The following is a 13,974-nucleotide window of genomic DNA, read 5'->3' on the forward strand; positions in this document are numbered from 1 at the left end:
TGAGCAGCCGTGAACCCACTCAGGTGTGGCGGCACAGGTCAGGCCGAAGACTGCCCTCAACCCATAAGACACAGCGCCATCCACAAATAGGTATAACATGTCCCACTTTCACATACCCGGGAATACAAGGATGACAGGTCCCACACGGATCTGGAAAGATCATGACAGGTTTCACACGGATCTGTGAGTAGAAGAAACGCTGGTGGAAAAGGGCAGCCCTCGTCATGACCATTATGTGCCCAAAAGCACACACCTGGATCTTTACAGTTTATAATTCACTGTCTGTAACTAATAATTCCCGTTTCAGTGTAATAATTTCATGTCGGCCAATTTCCTTGTGCTGCTGCGCATCTTAATGCTTTTAGTTTGAAGTTTGTAGCACTTTTGATGGGTGGGGTTTGCATTGACTTCTCAGCCAGGGACACGTTTCCCGGGTCACACGGAACCCGGGGAGGAGCTGCAGAAGCCATTCTCACCCGGCTACAGCAAAGCAGGAGCGGCGGCAGAGCACTAGCTAAAACTCACCCAAGCATTGGAAGTGCCGGGCTCCGCCTCCCCAGGACCGAACGTCTGCCGCCACTTCCTGCTTCCTCCTGAGGTGCAGCGCACTCCCTGTACACGTCGTGATTGGCAGCCGAGCCAGGGGGCGGGCGGTTGAGTAAGTGAGGGGGATACCGGGGTAAGGGTCCTCTGTGTGCTGAGGACATCCACTCTGCCCCGGTGCTGTAGAAAAACAAGCGGAGATCCGGGCCCTGTCAACGAGCGCAGAGGCAGTAGAGCTGGACTCCGGCTACCCTGCTCTGGGAGCCGGGTGGACAGGAGAGCGGTATAACGCAGGGGCACCCCACCGACGGAGGTGAGTGCTAACTCGGGCGGGCGAGAAGTGGGGGTAGGAGGGAAATCCTACAGTCTCTATGTCTTTTTTTATTGTCGATGCGTTGCTGTGGGTTTCCCCCATTCGCTGTCTATAGGTGTTTAAAAGGATTTTAGACCTTACTACAAGCCTTTTGTAAAGACTCATCTGTGTGCTCCCGTTGTCTAGGGTACGTTCGCCCATCCAGGTCCCCGATTTGCAGCTGTCCTGGGAAAAATGATCTTACACACAGCATGTGTGACTCTCGTGATGTCTCCTTCGTCGCCTTACAACATGTCACTTTGTGTCAGGCTTATTCAGGCTGTCTCTCGATGTATGTTCACCGACCGTCTGGAAGCTTCAGGCTGTCTGTTGCTAGATTTCTCATCCGGACTGTCCTTTATAGGACGCCGCCTATAGACTCCCCTTCCATGAGTGTCTTTCTCGGGCTGTTCTTCTCAGGGTGTCACTTTCAGTATATCTCTCTGTGGAATCCTGTATCATGGTGGTCTTCGCTTAATATCTTTCTCGCCCACTGATGCCTTTTCCGACTGCCGCTGTCGAGGTGTTTCTTTCATGTTTTACCTCAGGATGTCCTGGATATGGTGGCACGCTCTATCCCTTACAGAGGCTGTCCTGCTTTCACATGCCCGTCACATTGTCCTCTTTACGTATGTGTCTCCCTGATTGTTGGTCTCTGAAAGTCTTTCTTCTACATTTTAAGCTGTCACTCTTCTGTTTGAAAGCTGTGGATGACTTGCAGTGATCTACCGACGGCCCCCAGCTGCTGCCCAGGTCCTAACAAGGACTTGGGTTTGATCCGCCAGTCACTTCACAGTCACATGCTGCTGACAAAAGTGGTACCATGTGCATTGTGGCATGTTTGTGAGGAGCTTGGGGGCTGGGCTGGCTCATCGGGGTTGTTGATGATGTGGCTCAGACCTGTTGGCAGCTCGGGCCTGTGGATTTCCTTAAAGGCTTGTGAGATGGAAAGGGATCACGTTTCAGTGGCTTCTCTGTGCATCTTAAATTTATCAGTGATCGGGTTCGTGGCATTTTTGTTTTTTTCTTCCCGAGGCTCTTATTGAATAAGTCACCGAAGGACATTCTGTTTGATGCTCGGGGACTCGGTCACAACCACTGATCATGGTCTTGATGAAAATGATGCAAAACCGGAACTATGACAGTCAAGATTGCTCGATTGTAATTATCTTTCAGAGTAGGGCACAGGAGTGTGCTTACCAGATTAAGTATTTTATGTATTGGTCACTTTCCACATGTAAATAGATCGCTTTTGAACGTCAATGGCCGGATGGACTAACAAGAGAAGTCAAGTGATTGGAAAGGGGTAGAGGAAGTATCAAAAGAGTACAACAGTGCCCCATTTTCAACTTCACTGAAGATGCATTCTGGAGCAGCCTGTAAGTGCAAGATGTTTTAAGTTGATTTCAAGAATATATCTTTGATATTATTAATCTGTCTCTGTTGGAGCCACCAAGACTCTGGATAGTAGGGGTGACACATCTACAACGTTTTGGGGGCGCTTGGTCAAGGGCCTGGAGGAAAGTTTTAAAAAGCAGTTCGTGAGTGGGGCCGCAAGTGGTCACCCAGTGCACATCGTCCCTCCCAATGCCTACAACGAATTGTCTTTCCTTTGTGCACTGTGGCCTAGGTAATCCTCGGCATGCATAAGCTATCTGACCTCAGAAAAATTGAGGAATAAAAAGGAAGCATGGGGGGTTAGTATAAGTTAATTGTGTTTGGAATCACACAGGGCAGGTGATGGGATGTGACTACGTATCCCAGAATGGCAAGCAAACGTATCCTCATTTTACCTGGAACTGGATGTGGCCTAATGGTTACATAGATAACTGCACTAGGTGCATTAATCCATTTTACAAAAACACTCACAAGAAATTAATTTTCCATCCCAGTTTCGAGGATGCTAAGTTTCATAAAGTGATGCTAACCGTTGGGAGGTGCCTGCCATCTAAAAGAGAGAAGAGCAGTTAAGTCTTTGGCTTGTCACATTTATCTGAACATGCTTCTGTCTTCTGCCTTGGTGCGTACTTGTTGCTGTTACCAGTTAATGATTGTTTAGCACTCTGCTGTTACAGCTGAGGGATTTGACAGTCTTGCTGCAGCGACTGTTTCCCATCTGCGTCAGTTATTGCATAGTGCTGCTTTTTCTGCATGCAAGTTCCTCGGTCATATAGGAGGGCTTCTTTTCTCACTCTTCCAGCCCCTGAGCTGGTGACTGGCAGACTTGCTTAACATTTAGATTTGAGGGCCTTGCTAAGCTTCATGAGATTTTCGTGGTTTCCGTACTCTGTGGGTAATTCATTCCAACGGGAAGCTTTGGTTTTTCACTGGTTCTTGTATTTGTACTAATGAACTCTTCTCACGGAAGCAAACCTGATAGTTCTGGTTGGTAGGTAATGTGAGATCTGATTCAATAGGTATTTGTGAGTCATGCACAAGGTGTTTAAACTTAATCCACTTTTCTACCAGGATCCAGAGTAGGGATTTTAGTGCTGGAGTAATGTGGTCTCGGAGGTTAAGGCCCATCCTTGGTGTCCAGTTCTGAACAAGTTTAACTTTGACAAGTTTCTTTAGAAGCTCAATGTAATGGATATACGTGTCTGTGTGTGTGTATTTGTTAGAGATTTAGAATTTAAAACATAACGGAAAACAACTACATAATTTTTAAAAAATAACTTTATTTACTGTACTGGCTGACATATGCATTGCATAATATAACATGCATTGCATGGTGTTATGTGATACAGATGAGTTTGCATACATACTTTTACTTCCTTGTCTCAATGCGTTACGATAGTGGAACCAAGAGACCATATAACTCTGCTGTTGCAGAGGGCTGGTTGATCGAGTTCAGGTATCTCCGGAGGTGAGCCCAAATGTCCTTGCAGCGATTGACTGGTGCACCAAGACTTATATATCCGACTTCACAGTCCTGTGTCTCAATCAGGTCTCGGAGCCACATTTGAATTGTGGGGGCAGTTTTGCTTTCCATTGACGGGAGGATGTTGCGTTTGGCCACTCCTGTTGCCACCGAAAATAATCTTCGGGTCTTAAGAGGGGTCTTGCCTATGTCCCCTGGGAGGTATGTCAACGGTGTGGCCGGGATTCGAATCTCAAGGATATCGCTAATTCTGGAAGCAACTTCTCCCCAGCGCCGCCTAGTAGGAGGGCATTCCCAGTACATATGGAAGGAGTTGGCTTCCGGGAGCTGGCATTTGGGGCACAATGAATGTTTGGACTGGTCAAACTTGTCAATTTTCCCTGGGGTGATATGTAAGTGGTTTAGAATGTTTGTATTGGATCAGCCTCAGGTTGGTATTTAATGATATTGATTTGGTATATTCGCAGTATCTGGACCATTGTGCGCCCTCAATTATCATCCTAAGGTCTCTCTCCAATTTGATTTTCATGTTGTTCTCGGAGGGGGGGATGGGTCTGGACTGTGCTGTAAATATTGTGATAGTGCCATTGAACCCGTCTTGTTCTATTATTGCTAACATGAATGGACGTGGTGTGAACGGTGTCCATTTGTGCTTTAGGGCTGCCTTCAGGCAGTGGTATTAAAGGGTTATTGTAAGCCCCCGTCCTGCTATGTTTTGGACTTCTGCCAGTGTTAGGACTTCCCTGTTTGGGAACAAGTCCCATAGCTTTCTCGGCGTCCCACTTCCTCTGCATCCTGGTGTCGTGTGAGGGGGATGATGTCGGGGGCGAGGGGGTGTTCCCAGTATGGATGCATGCATCCCACTCTACGGAAGAGTGCTGATCAAGCTTGTGTCGACACTGGGTCCATGGCAGTCAAGCCACTGCATTTCTCATTAAATATACAAGAACGTATAACCGCCGGGGCAACTGCTTGTTTTTCCACTTGTATGTGGGGTATGACTCTGTGTCGTGGAACCAATATTTGGCGTAGTGGGCCTGCGCTGAGTAGTAATATAGGGTGAAGTCTGGAGCTGATAGCCCTCCCTTGTCTACATTTTCGCATAGTTTGGGCGATCTCTGTCTGACTGTTCCCCCCCCCCCCTACCCACACAAAGCCAGAGGCCAGTCGTTGCATTTATTTTAAAAAAGGTTTGCCCGGCCAGATGGGAATGTTACTAAATAAATAGAGTAGCTCTGGGACCATTATCATTTTCAGGAGGGCAATGTGGCCATAGACTGAAATGGGGAGTTTGTTCCATGATGCTAGTTTGGTTTCTAGTTGTATAATGTAGGGTATGTAGTTAACATTATACAGCGTGTTTCTGTTGGTGGCTACTATTATATCTAGATATCGAGCAGTTTGGTGACCAGCGAAACTTTGCCATGGCGTCTGTTCTGGTAGCTTTTGGTGTCAAGGGAATTATCTCTGATTTGGACTGGTTAATTTTGTACCCCGAGAATTTAGCAAATTCGGTGATGTCCTGCATGACCGGTGGTAGGTAGGTGTCTGGGTTCAGTAGATATAGGAGGGTGTTGTCTGCATAGAGTGAGACGATCTGGAGGGAACCAGCTGTCGGAATACCCCGGCATGAGTGCTTGTGGTGTAGGAGAGCGACCATTCCCTCCCTCGTGAGGGCAAATGTGATAGGGGGATAGCGGGCAGCCTTGACCTGTGCCTCGCTGTAAGGTAAAGGCAGGGGAGACCGTTTGGTTAGTACGAATTTTGGCGCTAGGGTTTTTGTATAGCAGCCGGATGAAGCTTTGGAAATGTGGCCCAAATCCCATGCAGGATAGTATTGCTTATATGTAGCGCCAGGACACTTAGTCCAGCGCTTTTTCAGTGTCGAGTGTTACTGCTACTGCTGCAGAGTTTTGGTCCAGTTGTGCTATAATTGCGAAGAGTCTCAGCAGGTTTAAGGATGTGGACCTAGTAGGTACAAAACTTGATTGGTCCAGGTGTATCAGCTTGTTCATATGGGGGAGTAGTCTGTTAGCTATGACCTTGGCATACATTTTGGTGTCTGTATTAAATTATGAGAGGGGCGGTATGATTTTGGGTCCTGTGGGGGCTTGTGTGGCTTTAGTAGGACGGTTATGGTGGCTTCCCTCAGGGACTCTGGGAGCGTGCCGGATCCTAGGGCTTCTTCCCAAAGTGCTAGTAGCCTGGGGGCTAGTTCATCTACATAACATCTGTAAAAATCGGCTGGGAGGCCGACCGGGCCAGGGGTCTTGCCAGCCGTCGGGTCTTTAATGGCTTGGACTATTTCCTCAAGGGTAAACTGGTTTTCCAAACTTTCCCTGTCTCTGTGCTCCAGCCTAGGCAGGCGAATGGTTGACATATAGCACTCGAGTTTGTGCTTTGTTCCCTGGTCGGTATTCTTTTTTAGGTCTGAGTAGAAGTTCAGAAAGATTTTGTTAATCTTGTCTTCATTTGTTTGGACTGTCCCATCCGTGCCGGTGATGGATGTGATCGACCTGGACCCCTGTTCTGATTTAATCAGGTTTGCCAGCATCTTCCGGCTTTGTTGCCCTCCCCATACTGTCTTGCTCTTGCTGGTTGAGTGGTATATTTTATTTCCCTATCTACCAGGGCTTTGAATCTATCCAGCTTTTCCTGCAATGGTTTGAGAGACTCAAAAGCCCGGTGCTTGTGCTTGTGCATGTGCATTTTCCAGCTCCCGAAGGTTGACTTCCAATCGGTTTAGGTCGGTTCTGATGGATTTCAGTATGCCCCCAGCTTTGGAAAGGAGGTGTCCCCTGGTCCATACCTTAAATGTTTCCCAAAGCGTGGTGGTCGAGGTCACTGTGCCCTCATTAATGCTGAAGAATTCTTTAATCTCGGTCCTCAAGGGCTCTATGATTGACTCATCCCTCAACCCTCAACAGGGATGGCGACATTCGACACTAGCGATGGGTCTTTTCGGTGGTCTCGGTTGTCCGAGGGAGAATAGAGCAATCATTTACACATGGAATTAGTTCCGGAGAGAGTAGCCAGTAGTCTATTCCTGAGCTGTGGAGTGTACCAATGAGTAAATTGTGAATTCTTTCAGCGCCGGGTGCATTTCCCTCCATACATCGACCAGAAGAATTTCGGACATTCCTTGTATTATAGTTCTAGCCGCTCTGGAGTGGGGTCTTGGGGTGCCAGCCGATCTGTCCATATCAAGATCGAGAATCGTATTGAAGTCTCCTCCCCATGTGATCACAGCGTCCCCACGGGGCGACGCCTGCGTCATCATTTGGAAATAAAACTCTGGGGAGTCGATGTTTGGGCCACATGTGTTCACCAGGATTACTTTGCAGTTGTGAAGTGTTCCCAGATTATCACGTGTCTCCCTTCAGTGTCAACGTTTGACTTGGTAAGCTGGAAGCCAGTGCGGTGATGAATGATGGTGCATACGCCTCTGGCCTGTGTAGAGTAGCCTGTTCAATTCTCCGAGGGCCCCAGTCTCGGGCAAAAGAGTCCAGTACCCTTGCTTTTGCATGCGTCCCCTGCAGGAATAATATGTCGACTCTATGGCGCCTGGCATGCGCTAGTATTTTCCTGGCCTTTATAGGGTTCGAAAGGCCACGTACGTTCCACGATAGTAGATTCACGTTATGCATTGAGACTGTTGGGGCCGTAGTAGGCGGCGTGTTATCCTAGTGTTGCATCTGTTACCGATGTTGTTCGGACCATGCTTGTTTCTCGTGTCAGCATTTTCTTCTTTTTGTCCCCCTCTATTTCCCCCACCCCTCCCTCGCTCACCATCCCTCCAACTGGATAGTGTATTCCCCCAACTTAGTTAAACAGTCTGATTCAGTGGCTGGCTATGTGCGGCCACAACTTAGAACTTTGGGGCTTGCCGCCTGCATGTGCATCGTAACCTTGGTTTGCGGTGGGTTGGATGTGCCGGTTCTCATTTGCAATGCTTGTGCTTAAAATTGAGGATGTGCACTTGGGATTGTGTTCTAGGTTCTCGCTTTCATCCATTGCTCTGGGCTTCGGGCATTTGTTGCTCGATGTAGGACATTGCTTCCCCGTGCGTTAAAAAAATGTGGGCTCTTCCCGCATGTTGAAGTCGTAGTTTGGTGGGGAACATCAACGCATACAGGATTTTCCTTTCACGCAGTGCTTTTTTCACCTGGTCAAATGGGCGTCTGGCTGCTTGGACCCCGTTGGAAAAGTCTGGATAGATGTGTATCCTGTTGGAGTCATGGAACAAGGTGCCTTTCTCCTGTGACAGGCGAAGGATTAGGTTGCGGTCCCTGTAGTTGGAGAGGAGGGATCTGTGGGCTCTTTCTATCAAGAAGTGCTGTGAGAACTGGGCTTTCGGGAACAGTGAACGAAGAACTTACTCCAGGTATTTCTCCATTGGCGCGTTCATGGATTTCTCCGCCACCCCAACCACTCTGATATTATTGTGTCGGGAGCTAGATTGAAGATCTTTGCAATTATCCCGGATAGATTTGAGGTTCTTTTGGATCTCTTCGATTGCTTTACCTTGTGTGGCCGATGTGTCTTCCAGGGTGCTCCCTCTCCTTTGCCTACGACACCCTGTTGTTCACTTTTTGAATGTCCGATCTAATAAAGACGATGGTACTACCTATATCGTCCAGTCTTGAGTTGACCGATGCGAACCCGGCTTGTAGGGCACTCATATAAGGGTCCATGTTTGGCTCGACGTGTGGCTGGAGGCTGGCAGTAGCCGTCTGGGTGGAGTCCTGGGATATTACTGTACCGTTTGTATTGGTGAAGTAGTCAATGGGTCCTTTCTTATTATCCTTGGTTCCCCTTGGCATGACCCCGTCGGGTAGGCATTGCCCTCTGTGCGGTTCTGAGGGATGGTGCTACACGCTGCTGTCGTCCGTTCTGGCTCTTATGGTATGTTTGGTGAGAGGATTGTGGCTGGGGTCACGCTGGGTTAGGATTGATCCAGCCTCAGTGTTATTTCCAAACAGTTCCTTGTGGATTTGCTCCTGTGTGAGTAGTTGTATCCCACCGTGTTGGGTCTGCCTGCATGGACTGCGCCTTTTTGTGCTCTCGGGTCCCACTATTCCGGCTCCTGGATGTTTCTTTTCTTAGGTTTGCGTGAGGGCTGTTGCAGATGTGATTTATTTCGTTAGGGCTGACTGTGCATGGTGTGGGCGGGACCCACTCCCGTGTAGTTGCTTCGGCTGGTTGGGATGCCCGCCTGAGGGCCCAGTGGGCTCAAATTGGGCCATTGGATATTGCGGTGTGCGTCCCTTCCACTATTGCAGTCCCAGGTGTTGCAATCAAATGGGCCCCGTTTGCAGTCCTCCACACGGATTTGGGGTGAACTCGTTCTGGTGCAGTGCCTTGATGGGCCTGTTGCAGCAATTTGTGTCTCCATGGTGGTTGGTGGTGCAGGGCTTCACGGCTCTCCTTGTTTGGCAATCCGGTGTTTGGAACTGGCACAGGGAGCCGGGTCTGCCCGGAAGTTTTTTTATGGCAAATGTAGCCTCAGGGGAGCAATGTGAGGGAGGATGCTTTACCTGGAGGAACCCGCGCGAGTGTGTTAGGACCCTGGTGCGCTGATTATCTCCTGTATCGGGTCGCTGCTGTTTTGGAAGTATGGGAGCCCTGTGGTTTTGAACTATGGCACATACCTTGCGCTTGCAGGCTTATCAGCCGAGCCTCTTCGTCGCGTGCACTGATGCTGGGGGGAGCGCGGCGGGCTCCGAGTAGCGGGCACGTTATGGATTTGACTGCTTCGCCTAGTGTCTGTTGCCCGCTGCTACTCGGCCACTGCTTCTCTCAACCCCCGATGCGCTGGTTGCTGGTGAGGCGGCAGGCCTCTGGATGTTCGGCTTGGAGTCAGTTGTCTCGCGAGTGGGGGAGCTGGCGACCGCCTCTCTTGGCTGCGCCATTCCTCCCTCTGGGTCACAGTTGGCTGGGTCGCTCCACACAGGACCTCGCACTGGAGGGTGTATGCCACCCTCGGGTCCCCGCTCCGCCTTCCTCCGAGGGGATGCTGTGTCTCCTTCAGCGCATTGGTTTTGGCACGAACCTCGCGGTCCAGGCCAACGGTCATTCCCAGCCCCAACGCTCACCACAGGCTTCCTAGAGAGCGGTTTCTCCTTGTATTTCGTCTGGCGATTCCCTGATAAGTGCCTTTCATTTATCTGCTTCACTTCCGCCGGCACACGTTCCAATCCGCAGGATCTTAGTGGTTACGGAGCTAGAACTTCAAGCGTCCATCTTTGTTGGCGCACAACAGCGCCCCCCAACAATTACATTAATTTGTTTAATTCAAATCCGTTCCCTTTATAACGTTATAAAATAACATACTTGTTTAAAATCTCGCCAAATATTTCCATTTAACAATTCATATAATTTCTTAATTATTTGCCAAGTTAGTATGAGAGAACTAATCGCCATTCTTGTATCTGTCTCACAGATAGGCTGTTACAATGAACTTGGGGTTGTGAACGCATTTCCTAAAGCTTCCTTTTCTAAGTTCCCTAATCTATTCACATTTTTTAATTAAATGCTTCATTTTCTCCGGGTGTTATGCTCGTTTGCACAATCTGCACATCCTTAAATTCTAAATAATTCCCCTTTATGGGAGGGACCCTGTACATCTAAAGTACATACAACATTTAGTCTAAATCTCATGCATACGTCTCTGACATTTTTGTTACAAAACTGTATGAAATATTTGGTTAACCAGCCTAAATGTGCATTAAGGTATTCCTGAAAATATTTATACTCATTGAAACGAGATTTTGTAATCTGCCAATCTTTTTCCTATATTATTTTTTACCACTTTGGTAGCCTTTCAAGCATCTCAGTAGAGAGCAACCTATATTTAATAAAATGCTATCACAGAATTATATTAAAATGAATGGTGCTTTACTTTTTTTCAGTTTCATAGGTCAGTTTAAAACTATCGATGAATAATGTTCTGTGGGATTTCACATTTTTTAATACATTATACGTTTTTACCACATAACATGAGACTATAGCGAAGATCAGCCCAGAACATTTCTCATTATGACTGTGGACACTGAAGGAGGTCGGTTAAGGGTTTTCTTCCGGAAAATCATCATCATAAGTAGGTGCGATTCCTGCATACCATAAATTAGGCTAGGAATCTCCCTTCGCTTTTTAGAAGGTTAACCGTGTCATCATTGACCACGTACATAATTTTGTTGCACCTTAAGTATTTGCACTGCTTAAGCAAAAACTTTTATATGCAATTTATCCATGAATCTATCCGTCATATATGCTCAAAATTGAAAAGCCCAAGTAAGTGCGATTTTTGACTTGCATAATCTCTTTATCTTCTAAGTCCCACTTGCATTTAGGTAATTTATTCTTTTTGTCAAAAGTTATTTCTGATATGGCAGGGGTTATTTGCATATTATGTTGTTTCATATAAAAAAGCCATGGAATTGGGGTGTAATCCAATAGGCTAGCCATCTTAATCATTACTTCCCTAATTTAGTTGGTAAAAAATGTCTTCTTTAGAATCATGTCTAAATCAGAGATGTACAGGTTAAATGGACAGGGTGCTAGTACGCATTGTGGTTTTAAACCAGAATATGTAATGATCTCTTTTGAGAGTAAGCCTTTGCCATTTAGCCTAACTTGAATTATTGCATGCATGTATAGCGAACATAAAGTAGTCCTTGTGGAATACCCTATTCAAATTTTAACCATAATATTTCTCTATTTGCACAATGAAAATCCACTGATAAATCTAGCCTCTGGTTGGCTGCATGAATTGGCAGCTGTTTGTTTCCATGCTTGCAATTCTAATAATTGTAATGGGAAACATTTAGGGAACTTCCCATTGCTTTCCCGAAACCAATCTGGAATTTCGCGAGTCTACCAGTACTAACTTTCCACTCATCAATTGGTTCATAAGAATAATTGCAAACACCTTACTTCAGGTTTCTAAGAGTGCAATTGGTCTACAATTTTTCGTTAACATCCAATCTCCCTTTTGCTTAAATACATTAAACGGATTATACAAAAACTATGACCATTACTTTAAATCACCTTTCAAGATTAAACTGCTTAGACCATTCATGCCAGCAGCTTTTGAATGTATAAGTTTGTTAAGGTATTTCTTGTAGCTGCACTTCTTGTAGCATCATGGAATATAATATAATTCTCAAACTGGAAAACGGTAATTTGCGTACAGGATGCTATAATGTCCTTTGGTGTTCCAAGAAATAAGTTTGATATGTTCCTTGCAATCGCTTTCGCCCCACCCACATGTACACAGATTTTTTTTGCAATAACTGGGGCAGCCCTGCCCAATCGTAGTCCAATTTAGATAGTTGAGATACATCCCCTACCAATTGAACCTTTCTTCCACCGTTTTCTGAAATGACAACCATTAACATTTACTATTCCATTAACAGCATCATTTTACAACCGGAACCACACAATTTGAAGTTATTTTGATACTCTGATAAATCATTGTAAATTAGGTTCTCTTGGATATCAAATCGCAGAAATTGGATCACCACTAAAGGTGAGCCCTGTTGGGCATTCCTCATGTAACAGAGAAACCCCTTTGAAGATGGCCGCCCTGATGCAGACAAACACCTCCGATGCAGCTTTGTCCGTGAGCCTGCCTCTGCTAACCCATGATAGGATGCCTATTCAAAGGAACGTACTCCCGGGAGCTGGCAGGCGATGCCGGCCCCCTCTAAAGGCCTACTCTTAAGGCCTCTGATGCAAATCCCTGTCTGACGATGAACGGTGCAAGGGCAATTCGCCTAGAAAGGTATGTCTCTGCTAAGCCCACTCATCTATCTATCACTCCAACTGTACTGACTACCATGCCTACCCATGATGCTTTCCCTGCTACACATTTTTTTACCACCCTGTATCGCCAGCGATTTAACTTTCCTGCCTACCACTATGACTTTGCTTGATCATCTGTCCCCTACACTAGCAGCTCCCCAGCACAACAGTGACTTGTGTCCTGCCCCTCGAGGCATCGTGCCGTCACCTGCTTGCCCAGCTGACTCCATTGGCTCACTGTTTAGCGCGTGCGATGCACCCTCCCCCATGTGCTGCCATAAGCTCCCAGACAAACGATGCTCACTACCGTGCGCACCATCCCACACATTGCCCTGGTGCAGCCTCTATTCAGGGCTTTTGCCTCCCTCCTACTCCCTGCCTCTTGCAGAGGCTTTGCACAGGCGCTGCAAGGATATTGCAAGGATATCGCACCAATCTGCATGGACTGCCCTCTGGCTACACAGCCGCTGGCTCACGACTGTAAAATTGCCTTGTTGCTACCGTGCATGGGTCTTACAAGGTTCTGCCGCCTCCCTACATGGACCTCGTATCTGCTGGTCCAACACTCTAGTGGCCAGACCCCATCTCGATCCAATCAGTCTCACTGATCGCCCTCCTCTACCATCTCTACTTAAAACTGACCGTGAGACCCACAACAGGATCTTGGCAGTGTTGAGCATCAGCCAGTTACAGGCTGCCACAGCTGCTGTTCCCCAATGCACCCTCACTCGCCGCCCCGATCCTTGTTTAGCACCCCGGGCCACTTACCCTGTATTAATGAAAATTGGTGGTTTTCCATAATTCACATCCCAGATCGGGGCGAGCATCAAATCTGTTGGGCTGGTCCTGCACTGTCTCAAATTCTATAATATAGGTGCCTAATTAGGAATATAAGTCATGGCATGGCTCTGAGTAACAGCGTAACAGCAGTAGAAGGATCTAATAAATAGGAGCAAGGTGCATGTCCTTCCTTTGTGATCTTGAGTGTGGTGAGTATCTTGTACTGCAGGTACTCAAAATCAAGAAATGAAAGCGTGACCATTTGTGAATAAGGGCTCTACGTCCAATAGGTAATATAGAGTGCATCCATATAGCTGCATAGTGGCTTAGCAATAAATTGTTGTGGTAAATCTGTCGCAGGGGCACACTGACCTGCTGCGAAGCAACCTATCAGTCCATCTGTGCGACCGCTGATTAAATACAGTTACTGATACCGAAATCTGAGTTAAGTCTCGTCCTGCAATTTGTCCGGGTCTAGGAATAAAAACACAAGTTGGTGTAGTGCTAAGCTCTGGGTATGGTAGATAGCGAAGTTACGTCACAGTCTTTAATGGTTTCGCAATTGGCAGTGTTGTTATGGTGACCAATGCCACCCTAAACATAATGTGATTCC

At 47.1% G+C, this 13,974-nt stretch overlaps 1 protein-coding gene across 2 annotated transcripts in view; it reads left to right on the forward strand.

The window, feature by feature from the left end:
• The first annotated feature begins 576 nt into the window (after window positions 1-576).
• Window positions 577-13,974, forward strand: part of GOLM1 (golgi membrane protein 1) — a 499,462-nt gene continuing 486,064 nt past the window's right edge. The window contains exon 1 of one of the 2 annotated variants that reach the window (XM_069625846.1): window positions 577-856. The gene's annotated coding sequence lies outside the window, so the exon portion shown is untranslated. The remainder of the gene's footprint in view (window positions 857-13,974) is intronic. The other variant, XM_069625847.1, reaches the window with a different exon arrangement.

The sequence above is a fragment of the Ambystoma mexicanum genome, chromosome 6p (assembly GCF_040938575.1).
Source record: "Ambystoma mexicanum isolate Mex_15411 chromosome 6p, UKY_AmexF1_1, whole genome shotgun sequence".
NCBI lineage: Eukaryota > Metazoa > Chordata > Amphibia > Caudata > Ambystomatidae > Ambystoma > Ambystoma mexicanum.